We start from the raw sequence: 24,649 nt of genomic DNA on the forward strand, positions 1-24,649 counted from the left end.
GGCCCCGAGCGGCAGAAAACAGTACTCAAGCCGCTGAATCACTTACAAATGCCTTCTACCAGCACCTGCAGGACTCATGGATAAGGCAATCCCAAGCAAAACAAAGACTCTTTGTACCAAAGGCAAGCATCCAGTCTGGTGGACCCCAGCCATAAACAAACTCTACAACAAAGGAGGAAGCTACTACAAGATAGAGCAAAATCCTTAAAAGGTAAGACACCCTTGATCACTATAAGTAAAAACTAAGAGCTCTCATAAAATCATCCAAAGCAAATTTTGAGAGAAAAATAGCTAAAGACTCAAAAGACAATCATAAGGCCTTCTTTAGCTATGTTAGAAACCTGGGAGGAAACTCCCAGATATGCTCAGAACTAGTTCAAAATGATGTGAAGATTACTGATCCTACAGACATTGCCAACATACTGGCTGACAGGTTCAGTGCAAACTTCTCCCCTCCCCAATAGGAGAGGTATCTATACCAGCGATTGCAGCCCCCAAACATCTCCAACGCCTAAGTGAGAACTGCTCTCTCCAAAGCAAAAAACACAGCATCCATGGGACCTGATGGTGTCCCGGCTGTGCTCCACGAACTCAATGAGGAATTAAACCCACAGCTAGGACAGCTGTTTAATCATAGTCTTACCTCTGGATACGTACCCAGTGAGTGGCGCACTGCAACTGTGGTCCCACTTCACAAAGGCGGTGCCTCCACCGACCCTGGAAATTACCGACCCATTAGCTTGACAAGCCTTATCTGCAAAGCCATGGAGAGGATCATAATGGACCTCATAAATAAAGACATAGGGAATTTGCAGACTTTGGATCCATCCCAGTTTGGCTTTGTCAAAGGCAGATCATGCCTTCTAAACTTGGTTGACTTTTTGAAACAGTCACCAAAGCCATTGATGAGGAAAGGCAGTCCATACAGCCTACCTCGATCTGGCGAAGGCCTTGATACAATACCCCACTCGGGTATCATTGAAAAACTCATCAGCTTAAATGTTAACCCATACATCACAAGATGGGTTGCAAACTGGCTGAGTGACAGAACCCACAGGGTCGAGTTGCTGGCGCCATGTCAGACTCAAAGCCTGTCACAAGTGGTGTACCACAGGGCTCAGTCCTGGGCCCACTCTTGTTTGGCATCTACTTTTCCAAGTACAAGCAAACACAGGAGGGTTATGGCTGACAAAGTTTGCAGATGACTGCAAACTGGCCATAGTAGAAAACACATCTGACACAGATATCCTTCAGAAGGGTCTCACAGAAACGGATAACTGGTGCCAGAGCCATGGCCTAAAGTTAAATGCCAAAAATGCATAGTCATACCCTTCGGGAAAAACAAGGTTACCCCTAGCTACCAAATAGGTGGCAATCCACTGAGCACAGAAGAAGTTATCAGGGACCTGGGGACCCAGGTTGATAGTAGTCTGTCATTTGACACCCATGTAGCTAAAGTAGTTAGGAAGACCTTCTACATTGCCCACCTTATCATGAAGGGATTCTCATCTAGATCAAGGGAGGTCATAGTCTCCCTATACTCATCACTCATCAGACCAATGATTGAGTACAATGCCCCATTCGAATGTATCTGACCCGACACTTGCAGCAGCTGGAGAGGCCACAAAAGTTCCTCACCAAAAGGATAAAGGGTCTCAAACATCTGTCCTATGCTGCCCGACTGAAAGAACTCCAGCTCTATTCAGTAAACACTTGCTCAGAGGTGACCTTTGTCTAACATACAAGGCCATGTCAAACCCAGATTTGATGAATATGCTTCACCTCAAAAATCTAGATCCGTCAGAGCCACAAGGGCGGAGACTTAAACCTCGACACGGCTATTAATAGGCGTGCTGGAGGGATAGATTCATCACCCAAAGACTCCCTATGCTGTGGAATAAAATCCCAGTATATGTGAGGCAGAGCACCTCGCTGGCCTTGTTCAAGAGAAATCTTGACCAATGGATGGGAGATCGCAGATATACCCCAGGTATTACCTCAGTGTCACTGCTCAACAGAGGCACAGCAAAATAATGGGTATAGTTCCCCATACTAAAGGGGTGGCGTAAGCCACAAAACTATGGGCTAGGCTTGTAAATGCCCTCGGGCAGATAGCCTAGTATGAACCTATGAACCTATGAACCTATATATCTGCAGCTATTAGAAATGTACAGCATATGTATTGGTATTTGAAGGTGTTAATAATATTTTCTTCACCCCACCCTATAACCACATATAATCCATTCCACGTGAAATTGGTATGTGCAATCACAATTAACACCCCTGGACATTTGTCCTGTTGGGTCATAAATATTTGCATGTACGTTGATGCATCTGCCCTGTTCATACATCCAAACCTGATGGCCTGTTGCCATCAATCAACCCTGCATGTTGTTGGACTGTGTATTGCTGTTCAAATTATGCATGTGTTATGCTTGCTGTTCAATGGTGTGAATATCTGGGTGTTTGGTTAATGGGAATACTAATGCATGCTGTTACAACTAATTGCGCATGGTATTGTATGTTGCTAACCCAAACTGTCATGACATAATGCAAAACATAGGACGACAGGGAAGGCGGGTTCCAGTGGACCCACCTCTCCCACCTCAGCTGGCGAGTGCACCTGGCACTAGTGCCCAGTATGGACCCTCCTCCAGTGGCCCTGTGCCACCTGCGGGTGGAAGCGCTGCAGGGGATGGGGCCTGTCCCCCCTCTGCAAGTGTGGCCGGAGTAGAACCACCACTCACCCTCCATAGCATCCAGACTGTGGTGCGTAGGGAGATCCGGGACTCTGTTCTTGGGCCCCTATGCCAGCTTGAGGCACAGGTCGCACAACTTACGGGCATGCCTGTTGCCCGGCCTACACAGCCCCCAGCACAGCCCCATCCTGGGCAGTGAAGGAACAGTGGCAAATGCCCATGGGTGGGGATATCAGTTCCACTGTTGTCATCTGTGGGCTCATGGGATCTGGATATCCAAACATCCGTCCCCGTCAATTGTGTAACCCCCCCATACATGTCATACACTGCCCCTGTATGCATCTTGTTTGTCTTGTCTGTTGACCTACCCAACCTACCTCCCCAGTTATACTGACTTCCTTCACCTGACATACCACTCTCACCTGAAAAAAAAAAAAAAAAAAAGGGCACTCTGTACCCACAAAAAATTCACGCCCCATACACAGCTGCCCATTCTGCACACGTGTCTGCTGGACATGGAAACTATCAATTACAATTGGCTGTACAACAAGTATTATTGTTGTCCTGACACCTCTCTCAGGGGTGGAAGGTTTCAAATGTCACACCAAATTACATACATATGCACAGCTGTTGCTGATGAAGAAATGGGCAGCTATGGGCCTTACCTACATCCCTCCTGCAAAATCCAAGCTTGTTTCCCTACTGTCTTACCATCTTTGTGACCCCTTTTTCACCACTTTCCTGTCTCCCCATTTTCATTTCTTTGAAAGAAAATAGCGCGGGTGTGCGCCAGAGTAAGCACTGTTAAGCGGTTGTAAGCGGGTGTGCGTGGAGCTGAATGCCAGTGTGCATACGGGAGCTCCGTGCAAACCAGTGCTAACCCAGTTACAACTGCTTAAAAGTGCCTTAGTCACTCTGATTGACAGGTCCTGTAGTCAGTTCAAAAGCAAAATAAAACCCCACTGTCAGTCCCGAACCCAGGACCTTGGAAACAGTCATCTGCATGACCTACCACTAAGCCATGACTGTTATACAAGAACATTGTGCTAAAATAAATATATAATGTAATAGTAGGAATGAATGTAAAGGGAATATAGGATGTGTAGTACACTAAGCATGTCATTTATACTTACTGTCAAAACTAGTGGATTTCCATAATAGTAGTGTGTGAACAGAAACAGCCATGCTAGTTGGTAGCTAGTAGGTAATAATGTCAGTTAATGTACATATATAAATGTATGTATATTTACATATATATATATATATATATATATATATATATATATATATATATATATATATATATAGTTGTAGGTATTAGTGTGCATACACACTTACTACAGGAAACAGGAGAGAGGAATGGAGAAATGTGAATCTACAACACAGCCTGAATCATGAGAGAGATACTAACCTTTACACTCACAGAACAGTGTCCACAGCATACCAGCATGGTCCCCGACCTTACAATCTGAAAGGGCAACGCCTATCTCACATACCCTTTTATAGCACTGTCCTGAAATCACAGTGAGAACTGCAATCAGTACACAACTGGCTGCATGCAATTAGCAAATGCTGGCTTGCAATTGGTGCAGAGGCCATCACATGGACTTATGCAGATACCTACAAAAGCATCCTGTACTCCCACTCCACACATGCAATACTTTCATTGCACCATCTGGAGGCAGAGAGAGAGAGAGAGAGAGAGAGAGAGAGAGAGAGAAAAAAAAAAAGAAGAACACAAACAACACACGGTACACAAACTAAGTCGAAGCTGTCAGCAGTGTCAGTACCAAGCTGGGCTAGCAGCAGCAGGAAGCTGTAGTAACGGTAACGCAACCAGCTGCGACAAACACAGGTAATGTAAAGTAACAAGTTAATAGTCTACATACTGTGAACCCTCCATATGTGTCATAGGTCTGTATCTATAGGTATGTCCATGTGATATGTTGTGTGCACGTAGTTCCACCCAAAGGGGATGACTATACATTACATGTCATTCAGTGTTAGGCCATGATCCTGGCACCAGTTGTCCATTTCAGTGAGGCCTGTCTGTAGGATGTGTGTGTCAGCTGGTGTAACGACTATGGTGCTTAGTTTGCAGTCATCTGGGAAATTTGTCATCCACAACCCACACATGTTTGCTTTTATATCTGAGAAATAAATGCCAAACAAGAGGGGTCCTAGGACAGAGGACTGTGGGATACCACATGTGACTGGCATTGAGTCTGACATGGCTCCTGCAATATCGATATTATGGATTCTGTATGTCAACCAGTGTGCAACCCATCATGTGACATATGTAGTAACACGTAAGCTAATGAGCTTGTCTATGATGCCTGAGTGGAGTACTGTGTTGAAGGCCTTAGGCAAGTCCAGGTAGGCTGTATGGACTGCGTTGCCCTCATCAATGGCTGTAGTGACTGTTTTGAAAGGTCAACCAGGTTCAAAAGCAGGATCAGCCCATCACAAAGGCAAACTGGCTGGGAACAAGTGTCTGCAGGTACCCAATATCGCTGTATATGCGTCCCATACTGAATCATTCCATAGCTTTGCAGACCAGGCTGGTTAATCTTATGGTGCAGTAGTTCCCAGGGTCAGTAGAGGTACCTCCTTAGTGGAGTGGGACCACTGTTGCTGTATGCCAGTGTTCAGGTACATATCCCGTAGTACGGCCAAGGTTAAATATCAGTCTAATATGCAGTTGTATGTCCTCTTGGAGTTCACGTAGCACACATCCAGGGATACCATCAGGTCACATTGATGCTGTGTGTTCTGCTTTGCTGAGCGCGGCCCTCACCTGGACATGTGAGATGATAGGGAGGTTACATTCAGCTGTGATAAGTATTTCTAAGTGTGGGGGAGAAGGAGGAGGGATACGTGCACCAAACCTGTCTGCCAGAATGTTGCCAATATCTGTGCGTTCGGTGAATGTTAAGTAGGTGTGTAGTAACTCAGAGCATATCTGAGGCATTTGGTCCATATGTGTAACATAACTGAAGAAGGCCTTGTGGTTATCTATAGTGTTCATGGCCATTTCCCTCCCAGAGTAGGTCGTGGATGTTGTTATGAGAGACCGTAGCTTATTACCAGTGCTGACCACAGATGCCTTCCCTTTATGTGAATCTGCTCTGTCCTGCAGTAGCCTCCTTCTATCGTTATACAATCTGTCTTTGGCTGGGGTCCACCAGACAGGATGCCTAACCTTTGTGCATAGGGTCTGGGTTAGAAATGTGTGTGCATGTTCCATGCATTCTTTGGGATGTCCGTGGGAAGCATTCGCAAAGGGGTCAGCAGTGTGGGTTGTGGCTTCCACTGGCCCAGTGGGCTGCATGGATACCATGTCAGTCCTAACAAGTGAATATCTGTCTAATCACATATATATCAAAGTAGTCTACTGTGCTGGTAGTGGTGGTGGTGGGATATGTATATCCAGGCCAAGTAATTTGTGTCCAGATCACACTAGTGGATGGCGTTCCACATACAGTACCTTGGTATGAACCCCCAGAGTGAGGTTGTGCATTGGACCCGTCGTAGTGTGGTGACCGATGGGGCATGCTACTATGTTGTAGGGAATGTGGCAGGTATTGTTGCACAGGTGTTGGCTGAGCACTGATATCTGGCCATGTACTTGTGTATCCACCAAGAGACACACACATAGGTTCATAGGTTCATAGGTTCATACTAGGCTATCTGCCCTAGGGCATTTATAAGCCTAGCCAGAATGTGTTTGGCTTTCACCACCCATTTTAAATTTATTTTGCTATGCCCTTTTTCGAGGTTAGTATACTGTGCCTCTGTCTAACAGTGACACAGAAGTGATACTCGGGGTAAACCTACAATCTCCCATCCACTCATCAAGATTCCTCTTGAAGAGAGTCAATGAGGGACTCTGCCTAACCTGGACTGGGATTTTATTCCAGAGTGAAGGGAGCCTCTGGGTTATGAATCTGTCCCTCCAGCATGTCCTATTTATTTCAGTGCTGAGGTTCAAGTCTCTCGAGCGCGTAGCTCAATGGGATTTGGATTTTCTGCGGTGCAGCATGTCCATTAATTCCGGGTTGGACATGGCTTTATACGTCAGGCACAGATCGCCTCTGAACAGGCGGTATGCCACTGAGTAGAGCTGGAGTTTCTTTAACTGGGCAGCATATGGCATCTGTCTGAGCCCTTTGATCCTCTTGGTGAGGTACTTTTGGAGTCTTTCCAGTTGCTGCAGGTGTCTGGTAAGGTACATTCCAAAAGGGGCATTGTACTCAATTATGGGCCTGATGAGGGATGAGTAAAGAGGCACAATGACCTCCCCTGATCTAGATGTGAATCCCTTCATGATTAGGTGGGCTATATAAAATGTTTTTCTAACCACTTTGGCCACGTGGTTGTCAAATGAGAGATTGCTATCAACTCGGGTCCCCAGGTCCCTAATTACTTCTTCTGTACTTAATGGATTACCACCTATGTAGTAATTTGTGGGCACTTTGTTTTTGCCAAAGGGGATGACTATATACTTTTTGGCATTTAGCTTGAGGCCATGGCTCTGGCACCAGTTGTCTGTTTCTATGAGGCCCTTTTGGAGGATGCTTGTGTCAACTGGAGAGTCGATTATGGTGCCCAGCTTGCAGTCATCTGTGAACTTGGTCAGCCACAGTCCTTCCGTGTTGGCCTGTACCTCCGAGAAATATATACCGAACAAGAGAGGTCCCAGGACTGAGCCTTGTGGGACACCACTTGTAACTGGTTTGGAGTCTGACATGGCTCCAGCAATTCTAACCATGTGGGTTCTGTCCTTGAGCCAGTTTGTAATCCATCTAGTGACATAGGGGTTTATATTTAAGCTGGTGAGCTTATCTATAATGCCCGAGTGGGGTATTGTAGCGAAGGCTTTTGCGAGGTCCAGGTAGGCTGTGTGGACCACCTTCACCTTGTCAATGGCCTTGGTGACTGTTTCAAAGAAATCAACCAGGTTTAAGAGGCAGGATCTGCCCTTAACAAAGCCGAACTGGGTAGGATCCAGTGTTTGTAGGTCCCCAATATCTTTATTTATGAGGTCCATGATGATCCTTTCCATAGCTTTGCAGACCAAGCTAGTCAGGCTTATGGGGCGATAGTTTCCAGGATCCGTTGAGGCACCACCTTTATGGAGAGGGACCACTGTTGCTGTACGCCACTCTTTGGCCACATATCCTGTAGTAAGACTGAGATTGAACAGTAGTTTTATGTTTGGGTTTAGCTCTTCTTGGAGTTCATGTAGGACGCAGCCTGGGACACCATCTGGTCCCATTGATGCTGTGTTTTTTGCTTTGGAGAGGGCGGCTCTTACCTGAGCATCTGCGATGTCAGGGGGGCAGCATTCTGCTGGGATAGATACTTGCCCTTTTGGTGGGGAGGGGGGGAGAAGTTTGCGCTGAACCTGTCAGCTAGGATGTTGGCAATGTCTGTGGGTTTGGTGTATTTTTTGTCATTTTGGACTAATTCTGAGCATATCTGGGAATTACCACCCAGGTTCCTAACATAACTAAAGAAAGCCTTGTGATTATCCTTAGTGTCCTGTGCAATTTTTCTCTCGAAGCTGGCCTTAGACAATTTTATGTGTGCCCGTAGTTTTTTGCTAATACTAATCAGTGATGCCTTCCCTTTTTGGGATTTTGCTCTATCATTTAGTAGCTTCCTCCTTCTATTGTATAGTTTGTTTATGGCTGGGGTCCACCAGACAGGACGTCTGCCTTTGAAGGATTGGGTCTTGGTTTTATTTGGGAATGCATGATCCATGCATTCCTGAAGGTGTTCATATAATGCGTTTATAAAGGATTCTGCGTTCTGGGCCATATTTTCCACAGGCCCGGGGGCTTTGAAGGATTCCACCTCAGTTTTGAGGAGTGTGAAATTTGCTTTAGAGAAGTTTTTCACTGTGGTTTTCTGGGCAGGGGGTGGGGTCGGAATGTAAATATCCAGTGAGATTACATATGGGAGTAGTAGTATATCACTACAGTTGAGTATCATGTATAGTATGTGTGCCATATATTGCTGACATAGTCTGCTGATATCCTGTTTGTGTTCTCTTCCAGGGACATGGCGCATCAGCGAAATCCTGCCTACTCTGCAGCAGAAGATGAGGAGATACACTAGAGCCTGGTGCGGGATTATGACATACTGTTTTCCCGCACCAGCCAGAATCAGCAGGAGAGGGCTGCACTGTGGCAAGACCTTGTCCGTAGGGTAAATGACATTGGCACGCATAATAGGACATATAAGCAGGTACGACATCACTGCAGTGATTTAATCAGAAATGTCCGTCAGCGTCGGATATCCACAGGCAACAGGTCGCCACAGGAGGTGGGGTGGCCACACACCCCCCCTCACCAGACTGGAGGGGCTACTCCTAAGTGTTGTGGCTCCAGCCCCGGAACATCAACAGCAACACACCTGCATCATGATGGAGGCTGGATCCACACAGCAACACGACATGGAGCGTGCAGATAATATGCCATATGTACACTTGACTGTTCTGTACACTGTTAGTTTATGCATGTGTAAGGTGTTTCCGTGGTATGTAGCTGTCAACATAGTATGTAATTGTGCAGGTGTGATATTGCCAATATCAGCAGCTGACATGTGAAAGGCAACTGGTGTACTACTGCACTGTATCATATGCAGTATCAATGGCACAGTTGTGCCCACTGACATTAATCTCCTCATTTCTGCAATTCCCTCCAGTGTTACAGCAAGGCAGCCCAACCATGCTGGTAAGTGTGTTTTAACAATACCTATAATAGTCCTGATAGTGCTAGTAATACTAGCGTAACTCAGTGGTGCTCTGTGTGTATACTGCGGGGTGTGCATGTGTGCATGTGTGCCTGTGTCCTTGTGTGCATGTGTGCCTGTGTCCACGTGTGCATGTGTGCCTGTGTCCACGTGTGCATGTGTGCATGTGTGTCTGTGCCCACGTGTACATGTGTGCATGTGTGCATGTGTCCATGTGCACACATGTCCACGTGTGCACGTGTCCACGTGTGCATGTGTCCACGTGTGCATGTGCACATGCGTGCCTGTGTCCACGTGTGCATGTGTGCATGTGTGCCTGTGTCCACGTGTGCATGTGTGCATGTGTGCCTGTGTCCATGTGTGCATGTGTACATGTGTGCATGTGTCCACGTGTGCATGTGTGCATGTGTGCATTAGTGTATCACTGGTAACATTGTGTAGATATTGTAAACTGTGTTTCCTGTCTTCCTCCCACAGGTTCTGGTGCTGCTCTGGTGTCCTGCAGCAGGGAACCTGAATCTGGTGCCACAGGTACTGATAATGATGATATCTGTGTAATGGCACAGGAAGGTGTGTCAGGGTCCATCATTGGTCAGCCAATTGACAGTACACAGCTGTCAACCCCATCATTGTGCACAGTCATCCTGCCAGTACATCCTATGTCACCATTGTCCCTAGGTGATGGACAGGATACAGTGGGCATTGACCAGGGTAATGTGGTATCTGTTGGACATGCTTCCCCAAACAGCAGCCATGGGCAGGGTCCTGCGATGGTACCACACAGACAGTTGCCCATGGGTTCTCGTGGGTGCATCCGTGGGCGTACTGCCTCTGGCAGACATGCCCAAAGAGGTCTGTCAACCTCAGCTACGTTTCGAGCTGGCATGCAGGCACAGTCGCATATGGAAAGGTACACCAGACAGGGTCTGAGGGAGCTGAGAGCATGTCGCACAGCCATGACTGACAGTATGCGTGACATCGCGGATGCTATCTGTAATTTCACCGATGTCATAGACAGACGTTGTGGGGACATATTACAGAAGTTCCACAACCACATGTCCATGAGCCAGGGCAATGGTGGACGGTTGCGGCGTCGACGTGGCCATATGCCAGCAACAGCAGCAGCTGGCAGTCGGTGCGGACGACAACAGGCCCACGGACGCCCCCATAGTGCCAGCAGCAGCCCCAGCAATGCTGGGTCTGTGCTGTCATCGGAACACGACAGTAGACCACGTGCACGTGGCTCTGGACAGTCCCAACAGGGACCTGTGTCCAGTCAACACACTCCCGCTTCTGATGACAGTACCCAGTCTGGCTTAGTACCGGATACGGTCCGTAGCACCCCTGCCAGGCACAGGTACCATGTCCATGCCCACAGACACTGATCTGTATGACCTGCCAGGTGCAGTCTGTGGCTGTCCACAAACTCCTGTATATGGCAGTCATGAGGTGGTACTGTGTGCGTGCATACACACATGTGAAATGTTAACACCTAGGGCTACCACATACATGCACACACTGCACCAACAGTGCCCCACCCTGTACTGCTGTCCCTCACCAACACACATACACACACATGTCAATTGGTGGTATCAGTGGCAGACTCAGGCATACCTAATTCACACCCTGTGCATATGATGAAACTGTGCCACCTCCTGCAATCTCCAACATCAGTGCAGGAACAGGTAAAAACACGTTGCTGATGCACAGGGTGACTACATAGAAGTGTATTAGTAGTATCATGTTGGTAACAGTACAATGTGCTGATATGACTGTGTGTATATCCCAGCATGCCTGATGCAGTAACTGTATGCCTGTCCTGAATTGTTATCTACACCCATAGTAAGTACCATAGTGTAACAGCTGCACATTATTGCATACCGGTGGTAAGGATGTCAACAGATAGCCACATACATAGGTAGCACAGGGAGGAAGCTAATGCAAGTAGTGATACGCAATGATGGACATGTACAGTAATGGTGGCAAGTTGCCCACAACGACTATGCAATGTGGATGTTTGCGCATGTTGATATGTGTGCAGTACCAATGTAGTACAAATCACAATTAACTATGACATAATATCAGTTCTACCATGGACATCTGAGCTGTGCATTCCTGGGTACATGTTGATAGTGCCTACATATTTGCACTGTTACCTACTGTAAGTGTTACCCCTTCTTTGTTGTACAGTGGACTACTTCCAGCCCTGCTTACTGTAGCTTTGTTTGCATGCATGTTCACTTGGGGGATCCCTGGAACACTGCTTCCACCTGCAATGCAGAGTTACAGTGCTTCTCTGGACTCCTAGTGACATCTGCATAGCGTACTATACGTATGTCAAGTTTCCACATGACAGAACATCACTGTCTGTCCTGTTTGCATGTACGTTGCCTGTGACACATTGCACATGACTTACCTGGCATTTACCCACGTGTGCAGTCATATATGCCAGTGCTATGAAATCAGTAGCAGTACACCCACACATACACACCTTCAGTATGTTGTTCCCCATTGGCCCTATGTGTTGGTAATCACCATGGCAATCACACTACTATGGTAGCATGTGCAAAGGTAACCTGTGAATCACCTCTATGGTCCAGTTGTGGTTTATGTGAGTCATGTGGCAATGTCACAGCTGCCACATGTATGCAGTCAACCCTCTCCCCTGGCCAGGAATGTACAACACATGTGTGGGATGCCACCACATAGCCAATCTGGGGACTGAGCACTCTGAGCCCAGTACTGCCATACCCTGTCAGGTGGCAAGACATACTACAGTAACTACAATACCAGTCTGACATAGACCTGCACTGACAGCAATCTGAACACACTGGGGCATACTTGGAGACTCAGAATAGCATCCTGCCTGAGCATCACACACCTCCACAGCTGGCATACAGGCATACGTTATATCGGAACAGAGCACATGCCACACATGGCACATACATCCCATGTGCCACACACTCACAGCCTGTAGGGCTACACAACTCACATGCTACAGATGTGTCAGGTACCTCTCTTGGCCGCTGCAGTGGGGTCCCGCTCAACAGGCTGTACATGGTGAAGGTCACAGTGATATGCCTGTGGGGCACTATGGTCCACCACAAAACACATGCATACAGGTCAGTCAAAGGCATGGACACATATGACTCAGTCATTGACCATGCCACTATGGATGACCTGAGACATACCTCCCTGGACTACATGATAGGGAACATAGAAGGGACCTCTCAGCATGTGGCACAGGCCAGTATGAGCCTGATCTTGGTTGCCATCATACCCTCACCAGGTATGCTACCACAATATGTAGTAAGGGTGTTCTATGTCTACATTCTGCTCAATCTCCAATGTCATTCATAGGGTATCCAATGGCTGTCAACATGTGCTTACATGCTAGGGAAGCCACAATGATTTGCGAGGGGCAGCTTGCACGTGACACCCATGGGCCATTGTATATTGGCGAAGCCCCTTGATACACACATAGTGCCTTTTGCTGCAGGACACGGATTACATAGCCACCTCCGCAGGTATAACACAGGATAGGACACTAACAGTGATGCTACACAACACCAGCAGTGTACACCGCAAGATGCATGCACTGGACACTGTCCTCAGCATGGTGAACTGCAATATCTGTGCAGTACCAGATTCCTGATTCACGGCTCACAGGTGCAACCCATCACTGCCAGGTTATACCTCATACCATGCCTGTCGTCCCCTACACATGTAACACACTTGGACAGGGGGGTGGTATCCCAAGGCACCTCAGATACACACACCTCCAGGTTGTTGGAACAGCACAAAGCATCAGGGCCTATCCATGAGCAGCTAACAGTGTGTTGGACTGCCTTCTGGTTCATAGCCTGGCACACACAACCCTCCCATACACAGGAAACCCACCTATCCTCCCTAACAACACTGGCAATATGACAGTCTCAAGAAACGTCTTTATATGGCTGGACTGCATCCAGCCAAACATTGTGCGTGAGCATTACTGTAGCTACAACACACTAGCTGACAGGTTCCCAGCATGTGGTCACTGAATTGCAGTGGAACAACATGTTACCACTCCCACAACAGGTGGGAACTTGCAGCACCTGTTCATCGACTACATGTAGACTATATGGCCCAGACCAGATGTGTATCCCCTGCTGTAGGTATTATACCATATACAGCCCACACTGTATAGACACATACCATGTGCGGCCCCTGCACAGTAAGACACAGTCATATTGTTATGCATTGCGAATACCATTTATCCACTTGAGGCACGTGTCAGACATGGTAACTACTGAATGTCACAGGTATATATGTGTATGTGTCACACACATACATCATGTGTGCAATGCCATTGCTGGTTTAGGCAATGGTATGCATTGTTATGCACAACAACCCACACATGGTCATATTGTGTGACACAACCACACGTGGCAGTTGTGGGTTTCCAAAACATACCTATCTGTGCTCTGACAGTGGTAATAGACCCAGTAGCGGAGCGCACTATTGGCATTACTGGCCAAGTAGCCCTCTTTGGCTGTACTGATAGTGTGGTGACATCCCCTGTGTTTACTGGGGGAATATGCAGCATCTGATGTATTGTAGTATTTGCCAAAAGGATCTGTTCTTTTACACTTGCAAGTACACACACCCTACTACCCCTCCACACACACACTTGCCATTTGCAGGATTCATACCCCTACCTAACTATGTCATGACACGTGAGAGAGACACATTAGCGAAGCGCACTATTCGGATTACTAGGAGGTTCTTTTTCTCCGGCTGTACTTATAGGGTGCTGACATCATCAGTGTTTGGAAAGGGTAATGTGCTTCATGTAGTGTGATCTCCTGATTGCCAAAAAGCACATGTCTTTCATACAGAATTGCACACACACAAACTCCCCTCATCTAAACACACACATTTGCCATTTGTAGGTTTCAAACCCCTACCTAACTATGTTATGACACTTGAGAGAAATGCATTAGCAGAGCGCGCTACTCGCATTACTGGGAGATTGTTTCCTCCTGCTGTACTTACAGGGTGCTGACATCATCAGTGCTTAGAAAGGGGAATGTGCATCCTGTAGAGTGTTTTCCCACTTGCCAAAAGGGACACTTCTCTCACACAGACTTGTACACACACTAACCCCCCTCCACACACACTGGGTAGTTGTAGGATTCAATCCCCTACCTAACTATGTCATGACACTCGTGACAGACGCATTAGCAGAGTTCACTATTCGCATTACTGGGAGATTTTCCTTCTCCTGTTGTAATTATAAGGTGCTGACATCATCAGTGCTTAGAAAGGGGAATGTGCATCCTGTAGAGTGTTTTCCCAGTTGCCAAAAGGGACATTTCCCTCACACAGACTTGCACACACATCAACCCCACTCACCCACACACACTGAGCATTTGCATGGTTCAAACTCCTACCTAACTATATTATGACACTTGAGGGAGACGCATTAGCAGAGCGTGCTATCTGAATTACTGGGCATCTGTTCTGCGCCTGCAGTATTTATAGGGTGCTGACATCTTTATTTCTACAGAGGTATGTACATCTAGTACTACCTGTCAGGTGGGGGATAGCATATATATGCATTTGCAGCCACCTACTTCAGGGTCAGATATGCACATCGCACTGGCAGGTTATATTCTATATCATGCTTCGTGACCACAGGACCTGTAACACACAACACAACCAGTCCAGAACACCACTCCCACATCCAGGACACACACTTTGCTTCCCTGGGAACAGTGCCAGGATATGCAGGTGTTCACATACACCATTCCAGTTGTTAACATCAGGTACAGGCATATTGTGTGTGGGAACTACTCAGGCCTCTACAACTTGACCCTACAGCCACTACAATTTGTGGGTCCATGTGCTATGGCAGAACCACTCACCACAGCCACATGGGGGAATACATATTGCACCTGTCCATCTGCAACATGGGTACTCACTGTTCCACACCAGAGGTAGACCACCATTGTTGATATCTGACCATACCCACCTTTCCATGGACATCCATATCCCATCCCCACCCCCAGGCAAGGTTGTCACTGCAAACGAACTGTATTTAGCACAAGCAGACTCTACACTTGTGAAGACTGGGGTGGACGACTTCAAAGGACCCATGCTGGGGGACTATACTGGCCACTCTGCATAATCCTTGACAATTGCATTTAATGAGCATGTGTAAGGTTTGCATTGATCATGCTATCCCACATATACCCATGACTGCTCCACAACAGGACACCTGTCAGGTGTACACCAGCCATGTATGAGCTGTCCAACAGACAGAGTGAGCTAATACATTGCAGAACTGTAGCCCACAGAGGGAGGACATCTGTGAACAGTACCGGCACGACACTTCAATCCCACATACTCATCACAACACAGTGTTGACAGTGGAATTGTCCAGACAATGCAGATAGGGCTCCCCTCAGTCTGTTATTGATGCCCACTTACTGTTAGAGGTCCTCAGCAACCATCTTCCAGCACACACCAACAACATGGATGTGGCTTAGCACATTCAAACCCTGGCATCTCCACTGTGCCCCTGCTTAACAGAGGCACAGCTCACTAGCCTCACACATTGCCTTATGTGACCTACTTTACAGTGGCACAGTAGCCTACTGTACTGGGGATGCAGATGCCAAGCACACTCTGGCTAAGCTGTCATTCCCTAGGGCAAACAGCCTAGTATTGACCTCTACACCCATATGTTTAATTGTCAGATGCACAATATTTGTTGCTGTTAGACTGTTTGCAGGTCTTTATTGCCATAGCATTCCCTGTTCCTATGAACAACTTGTGTATCTGTGGAAGATGTTTGAATATGAGGGCGATCCACTATATCACTTATGTGTCTGTAGTCATTTACTGTGTGCACTGGGCAGATTGCTGTGTTGTGGTTTGTTCCTGGAATGACACGTACAAATACCAGATATGTGTGGCCAACTGCTAAATGGAGATATGGCCTAAGTGTGTGAGCATGCCCAGTTCAGCCTTTCCATGGCATGTTGTCTGACATATGCCTCATTTATCAAAGTGTGCGTGCATGCCCAGTGTGAGCTTTCCATATGTTGAACTCTGCAGTCCACCACATATTTGGGTGGGTGTGAATTTCAACAATATCTCATGTTTATGGTTGTGTGTTGGGTGTCATGTTGTGTACTTACTGGCCAACTGCTTTGTGTCTGCCACAACAGGGATTATACTGTGCCTGTAGGGATTGCATGGGATAATTTGCATACAGTTGTCAACATCCTTTCATAATGACCTAACACTGTAGTACCGTATAGTGTACTGGTTCAGTACTTTCACTGTGGTGGACAGTATCCTGGGCTTTAGTCCTATCACTCCTTGACATCTTCATAGTGAGCACAACAGACTGTGTAGGGGCCAGTTGTGCACATATGACCATGTTGCATTATGTTCAGATATGGACTACCTACACCAGGCTTGTCCAACGTTGGTAGTGTATTCCACAACATAGGTGGACATTGGCAAACACTAGCGATGTTCCCTAGGCCATTTCTGATGCTAGTCACAGGGTGTGTTTGTCGTTCGACACACATTGTAACTGGAGTTTGCCATGACATATGTCATGGTTAGTATACTGTGCCTCCGTCTACCTCGGACATAACAGTGATACCCAGGGTTAACTTACCATCTCCCATCCACTCATCAGGATTCCTCTTGAGGGGTGTTGATAGGTGACTCTCTGGCTAACCTGTACTGGGAGATTACTCAAGAGTGGGGGTGGCTTCTGTGTTATGGATCATTCAGTACAGCTTGTCCTATGTATGTCAGTGCTGGGGTTCAGGTCGCTCATGTGCATAGCTCACTGCCATTCAGATTGTACAAGGTGCAGCATGTTCATTGATGCCAGCTTGGACATGGCTTCATACATCAGGCACAGCTTGCCTCTGGGTGGGCAGTATGGCAGTGTGTGGAGCTGCAGTTTGTTTAATCAGGCAATACATGGCATCTGTTCATGCTCTTTGCTACTCCTGGTGAGGTACTGTTGTGGACATTACAGTTGATGGAGGTGTCTGCTGAGGTATATCCCACAGGGGCTATTGTAGTCAATTGTGATGCTGATGAAGGATGACTGCAGAGCCACAGTGACCTCCCCTTATCTAGATCTGACAACCTTCATGATTGGGTGGGTATATGGTATGTTTCTGCGAACACTACAGCCACATGTTTGTCCAATGCAGGATATCTATCACCTTGTGTCCCCAGGTCTCTCATTACATGTTAGGTACGTAATGGGTTAACACCTGTGTGGTAATTGGTGGGCACTTACTGTATATCCACAGTGGTTGTCTATACACATTTCTGCAATTAGCTTGCCGACATGGCTATGGCTCCAGTTGTCTGTTTCTATGTGGCCCTTTTGTGGGTTGCTTGTGTCAGCTGGGGGTCAGATATGGTGGGCAGTCTGTACTCCTCTGCATACATGTTCAGTCACAGTCCTTCCATGTTGGCCTGTACCTATGGGACATATATACGGAACAGGGGAGGTCCCAGGACCACGCCTTGTGGGATGCCAACTCATATCTGCTTTGTAGTCTGACATGGATGCAGCATGTCTGGCCATGTCAGTTCTGTCCTTGGTCTGGTTTGCAACCCCGCTACTGACATAGGGGTTTATATTTAAGCTGGTGAACATATCCATACTGAACTCATACGGTATTGTCTGGAAGCATTTGCACGGTCCAGCTACGCTGTGTGGACCACATTGCCCTCATCAATGACTTTAATGACTGTTTCAAATGGGTCAAACATGTTTAGGGGCAGGATCTGCACTTATGACAGCCACACTGGGTAGGGTCCGGTATCAGTAGGTCCCTGATAGCTTTATGTCTGCGGTACATACTGATCCTTTCCATAGCTGTGCAGACCAAGCTTGTCAGGATCCTGGGGTGGTAGTTTCCAGTATCCATTCAGGCAACACCTTTGTTGTGAAGGACCACTGTTGTTGTACACTGCTCTTTGGGTACATATCCTGTGGTAAGGCTGACATTGGGCAGTAGTATGATTTGGCATTCCATTATTCTTGGGGTTCATGTTGGCCTCAGCCCAGGACACCATCTCATACCTTTGCTGCCGTGTGTTTTGCTTTGTAGATGATGGCTGTTACCTCAGCATCTGCAATGTCAGGGGGTCAGCAGTCTGCTGGGATAGATATTTTACATTCTGGGGGGGGGGGTTGCACTGCACCTGTCAGGTTGTATGTTGGCAATATGTGTGTGTGTTTGGTATGTTGTTTGTGATATCTGTGTGATTCGGAGCATATCTGTGAATTCCCAACATGGTTCCTACCATTAGTTGAGTAAGCCTTGTGATTATCCTTAGTGTCCTGTACAATTTGTATCTTCATAGGTTCATAGGATCATACTAGGCTATCCACCCTAGGGCATTAGTAAGCCTAGCCAGAGTGTGTGTGTGTGTCTTTCACCACCCCTTATGTGAATATTATGGCCATTTATGGTTTTCTTCACTGTGCCTCTGTCTGGACATGACACAGTGAAGACCCCCAGTGTACATCTACGATCATCCATCCACTTGGCAATATTCCTGTTGAGGGTTGTCAGGCTCTGCCTAACATGGATTGGGATCCTGTTCCAGGGTATGGGGAGTCCCTGGGTTATGTATCTGTCCCTCCAGCACATCCTATTTCATTATGTGTTGAGGCTGACATCTGTCACTCTCACAGCTCCAATGGCTTTGATTTCCTGGGGTGGAGCATGTCCATTACTCCTGTGTTGGACATGGTCTTGTACAACAGACATACAATGCCTCTGTGTAGTCAGTCTGTGACTGCATTCAGCTGGGGTGTCTACAGCCAGGCAGCATATGACATATATTTGACACCCTTTATCCTCTTGGTGAGGTACCTTTGAGGTCTTCCTAATCACTGTAGATGTCAGGTACAGTACATCCCATATGAGTCATTGTACCAGATTATGGGTCTGATAAGGGAACAGTACAGGGGCACAGTGACCTCTGTTGATGTAGATGTGAATCCTTTCATGATACAGTGCCCAATATAGATGGTCTTCCTAGCCACATTGGCATTGTGAGTGCCACATGACAGGTTACTGTCGACTTGTGTCCCTAGGTCCCTGATTACTCCTTGCATACATAATGGTTTACCACCTATGTGGTAATTTGTGAGTACCTTGTTTGGTATTTGGTGGGACATTCATACTGTCCAGTGTCTTCAGGATGTCTGGGTGGGGTTCCTGTGTGTGAGAGTGTGGTCTGTCGCATGCTACAGACTGTACAGCAGTTTTGACTACAGTTAGGTGCACATGGGTGGTCTCCACTGCTTCGTGCATTGTCAGTTACCTGGCCATATGGGTGTCTGTGCTGCATATGGATACTCCCCCTCCTTTGATGTTTTGGTTCAGGTGTTGGGGCCATAACGCATGATATGTGGTATAACCTGGTAGTGCTGGTGGGCTGTCAGTAGGCTTGCAGCAGGCTTCTCTCACTGCACAGATATCGATGTTCTCCATACTGGGAAGTGCCTCAGGAGCATGCATATTGCAGTTTACACATCTGGCATTTGTCAGCATTACCCTTATGTTTCTTACCACTTATGTTTTCTAGGGTGGTGGGTTAGTCTTTTCGGCCTTGCCTATGTACGGCTCTATGGAGGTGACAAAAGCCTTATCCAGTATCCAGACGCCCAGGGGTAACAGGTGCAAGCCATCCCTGGAACAGCAGCATGGCTTGTCATGCATGACATCTCAAGCAGACAGACATTAGACCCTCTTGGACTGACAGCTGTAATTGTGCCACCTGTTAAAGCTGATCATTCTGTGTTTGTACTGTGGCATCATTCTTGGTGAGGGTTGGATGCTGCAAATGGCCAGTGTCATACCGGCCCGGAGTACATACTCAGAGAGCTCATCCATGTCTCTTTTCATGTAGTCCAGGGAGGTACATCTCAGGTCATTCACACCAGCATGGACAATGGGTGCATCATATTTCTGCTTGCTTTGGGGTGACCTGCGTACTTGTGTTATGTGGCATATTGTGGCAGCCTACAGGCAGCTTACTGTACCCTTTCCCTTGTTCAGTCTGGTGAGTGGGACAGCAGTGTGTCTGCCTATACAGACACCTATTAGAACTGTATCAGGCATTGTGTTTCTCCTTCTGGCCTGTAACTGTTTGGCACACCAGCTTTGTGTACTATGTGTTGCATGTGCTATGTTTGGAGGTTGTGGTTGCTTGGGGTCTGCTTTGGAGGCCTCTGTTGGTGTGGTGTGTTTGTAATTGGGGCCTCCGGGAATGTTTTTCTCTGTTTATGTGTTTGGTTTACAGTTGTGATAGGTCTATGTGGGACTGGGTTTGTGGTGTATGTGGTTACCTTCTCCTCCTGACTAGTTTTGACAGTACTGAGTTGGGGGAGCTCAGCCTCCAGTTTGGATAAATGGTTGCATCTCTCACATATATTTGTATTTATTGGGGGGAGTTGAGGGTTGTCTGTGTACTTGGGGCAGGTGTCACATTGCCTCTGGATTCACAGATTCTACTTGTTGTGGCTGGCCTTAGTGGATTGTATGTGTGGACATATTTTATTGCCATACTACTGATCAGTGATTACTTCCATTTTTATGTTTGCTCTCTCATGTAGTAGCTTCCTCATTCTCTTGCTTGGTTTGGTAATGGCTGGAGTCCAGCATGCCAAATGCCTGTGTGTATGGCATTGTGTGTTGTTGTTATTTGTGATTGCATAATCCAAGCATTCCTGGCTGTGTTCATGGAATGCCTATATAACATGTTCTGCGGTGTGTCCCATATTCTGCACCTGCACAGGGCCTTTCGTGGATTCCACATCGGTTTGGAAGGGTGCAACTTATGCTTTACACATGTTTTTCACTGTGGTTTTCTGGCCAGGGACTGTGGTCAGGATGTGTATATCCGGTGTGATTACTCTATGGTCTGGTCTTCCCAGTGAGGGATACACTTCTCATCTTGCCATCCAGTATGCATGTTGCTGATTATCACATCCAGTATGCTTACCCCTCTTGTGGGAGTGGTACGTTGTTCCTGGGCATTTTGGTTTATGGATTCTGGGAACTTTTCTCCTACTGTGTTGGTGATAGTATAATGCTCCCAGTGTATGTCTGGGTATTTTCAGTCACCCAATATAATGTGGTTTGGGGGGCTTGATATATTCATGTATTCCAACATAGGCCAGTTGCAGTTCCTGGTGTTAGGACAGTAGTCTGCAGCAGGCTATATACTGGGAGGTGGTTTTTAGCCATTGGTATTTGACCATGGCTAATCCATGCTGCTTCTTGTTGTGGTACCAACATGGGGGTGTGGTTATCCTAGACAATTATTGCTAGTCACCCTCCTTGTGTAGCTTGTTCCATGTTTTGAGGCTGTACAGCACAGTTTGAGGTGTAACCTGGTAGTGTTAGGGTGCTGATGTGAGCCTTGACCCAGTTTTCTGTTACAGGACTGATATCAACATTCTCCATACTGTGTGCGTTTACACTGCACGAATCTTGCTGTTTAGACTTCTGGCATTGGGTAGCATTACATCTAGGTTCCTATCCCTTGTGGTACCTATGAAGGTGGGTTTGTGTTTTGAGACTTACCTGTTCAGGGCACGCTGTGGGTACTGACAACCTTTGCCAGTATCCATGGGGCCTGGACTGATAGGTGCATGCCACCCCTAGCAGGTGGTGCATCATGTCATGCTCAGCATGTCGTCCCAGGCTGAAACACATTGGCTCCCCTTTGACTAACTGCATTACTTCAGCCAGTTATTGCAATTGATCATCCCATCGTCATTTTGTGGCTTCATGCTTGGTGAGGGTGGATGTTAGTCAGGGTCCTCAAGTGTGCATATAGTACATGGTGTTGCATTACTTAACAAATGGCATTCATGCCTCAGGTGGTGCTGCAGGGCTGCCTCTGTCGGATGCACATATTACACTCCCTGTACATGTTTGTGAGCAGGTCATGTCATTTTAGGCATCCCTGTTATTATTTGAGTGAGTCAGAGAGGGGTATCATTCCCAGGGTTCCTACTGAGCCAGTGTATGTGCTATGCATTGCCTCTTTGCCAAGGCTAGGGCATACTGGGCATGCCTCCTTCTGCCTACTGGGGCAGGCTCAGGTTGTTCCTCCTCCGAGTCACGCTCTGCTTGTGATGGCCTTGGCAATGGTGGGGGTCTGTTTGGCCCAGCCCTATGCTGGTCCTGCTGCAGCTGTTTTCACAAGATCATATTATGTAGCATGGCACATACCATGACAATTTGGGTACATGTAGTTGGTGAGTACTGCAAGGCTCCACCAGATATGTCCAGACACCGTAACCGTGACTTGAGCAGCCCAAACACACGCTCTATTACATTACGTGTTTGTGCGTGTGCCTCATTATGGCGTTTCTGTTCAGTTGTGTGTGCGTTTCTGATGGGTGTCATCAGCCATGGCTCCAGTGCATAACCTGCATCCCCCACTAGGTGTCCATGTGGGATGTCCCCATTGGCAAATGTCTGGTACAGCTGCGTCAAATGCCAGATGTGGGAATCATGGTAGCTCCCAGGGCAGCCAGCACACACATTCATTATTATGCCCTGGGCATCACACATGACCTGGCAGTTGATGGAGGGGGAAGCCCTTGCAGTTAATGTAGGCCCTACCCTGCTCACTGGCTGGTGCTTTGATGCGTATGTGCGTGCAGTCTATTGCACCCACTACCTCAGGGTATTCCACTATTTGCTGGAAGAGACACATATTGCTGGCCAATACCTCATGGGCATTAGGGAAATATACATGATACATGTGCTGACATGGCATCCAGGAAATGGTGCAGTACCCTGGAGGCTGATGCCTGTGATATCCCCATCATATCACCAGTTGGTCTCTGGAAGGTACCTGTTGCTAGTATTCTTAGGCCAACACATACCTTGGTTTCCACTGGGATGGGTTCCCCTCTGTTGGTTCTGTGTGTGAGGCGTGGCCTGCACAGCTCGACTATTTGCTGCAGGAGCTCTCTGTCCACTCTATAGCGCTCTACTATCTCCAGCTCATTTAACCCGTGGTAGGTGACCCTGGGCCTGTACACTCTTCTCCGTCTCTTCACTGTGGGTTGTCTGGCACCATCTGCATTGTCACCACCCTCAGCAAGTTGCCTATGTCTCATTATGACAGCTATGGCAGCCCCTAGCATTTCTGCTCTGAGTTCAGCTTTTTCAGTTTTCACTTCTAATAGCTTACTCCTGTCTTGCAGTGTCTCTTGAGAGAAACATCCTGCACTGCTGTTTGCAGAGTTTTAAGTGCTGGGCTGGGCTACTATTCTGCCTGTGTAATTGCCTGCTTCTAATTGTTTTCACCTGCTAGCTCCAGCAGTATTCCCTGCTAGCTTCCTACTAATTCTGTCACTTCCTTTTTCCTTTCTGTTTCCTCAGGGGGGTGCAGCATGCATACCAGCAGAAACACACTCACAGTGGCTTACACGCGCGCACACATGCTTACACGGTTCAGGATCTGCCTATTTGGGTTAAAACGCATGCACACCAGTGCAAACTGTGTTACAAATCTACCAACATGCTCCCACATGCTCAGTCTACCTTACACGCGCGCACACAGCCCTACTCGCACTTCCTGGCGTGCACACGTGCGCATGCACACCCAGCAAGAAACTTTGGTGTAAGTAACAGTGTACACCTTCCATTTCTTGACTTTCCCATGCTTATCTTATGGCACTCCTCTTTCCATCATCTGTGTCTGTCATCTGTCATGTAACACTGACCTCCAATGAACTGCATTTCTTTCTACCATTCCCCCCTGTGATGTCACCTATCTCCTACTCTATTCCTCCCCCTTATGTATCTCTTACACTACTCAGACTGTGCTCATTTGCTATGTGACTGTGGTATTCATTATCCTAACCCACATTTACATCAGATTGCCTACTAATGCTTAGTTACATGTCTTAGACTCAGCTTCCCTCCTTAGCAACCACTACACGGTGGCCATGTTGTTTTTGCTCTGCTGGTCCCTGCATTGTCATTCCATGTATTGCATAAAATCCACATTTGTGGGTTTATAACCTTCATTTTTATGTTTTATACAGCGCAGCTCATTTGCGCAGTGCTGTGCTGCGTTTAAACATTATATTTTTTTAATATTTGCATCGGGTTACC

Source organism: Protopterus annectens, chromosome 6.part0 (genome assembly GCF_019279795.1).
Source record: "Protopterus annectens isolate FY-2018-M chromosome 6.part0, PAN1.0, whole genome shotgun sequence".
Classification (NCBI taxonomy): Eukaryota; Metazoa; Chordata; order Ceratodontiformes; family Protopteridae; genus Protopterus; species Protopterus annectens.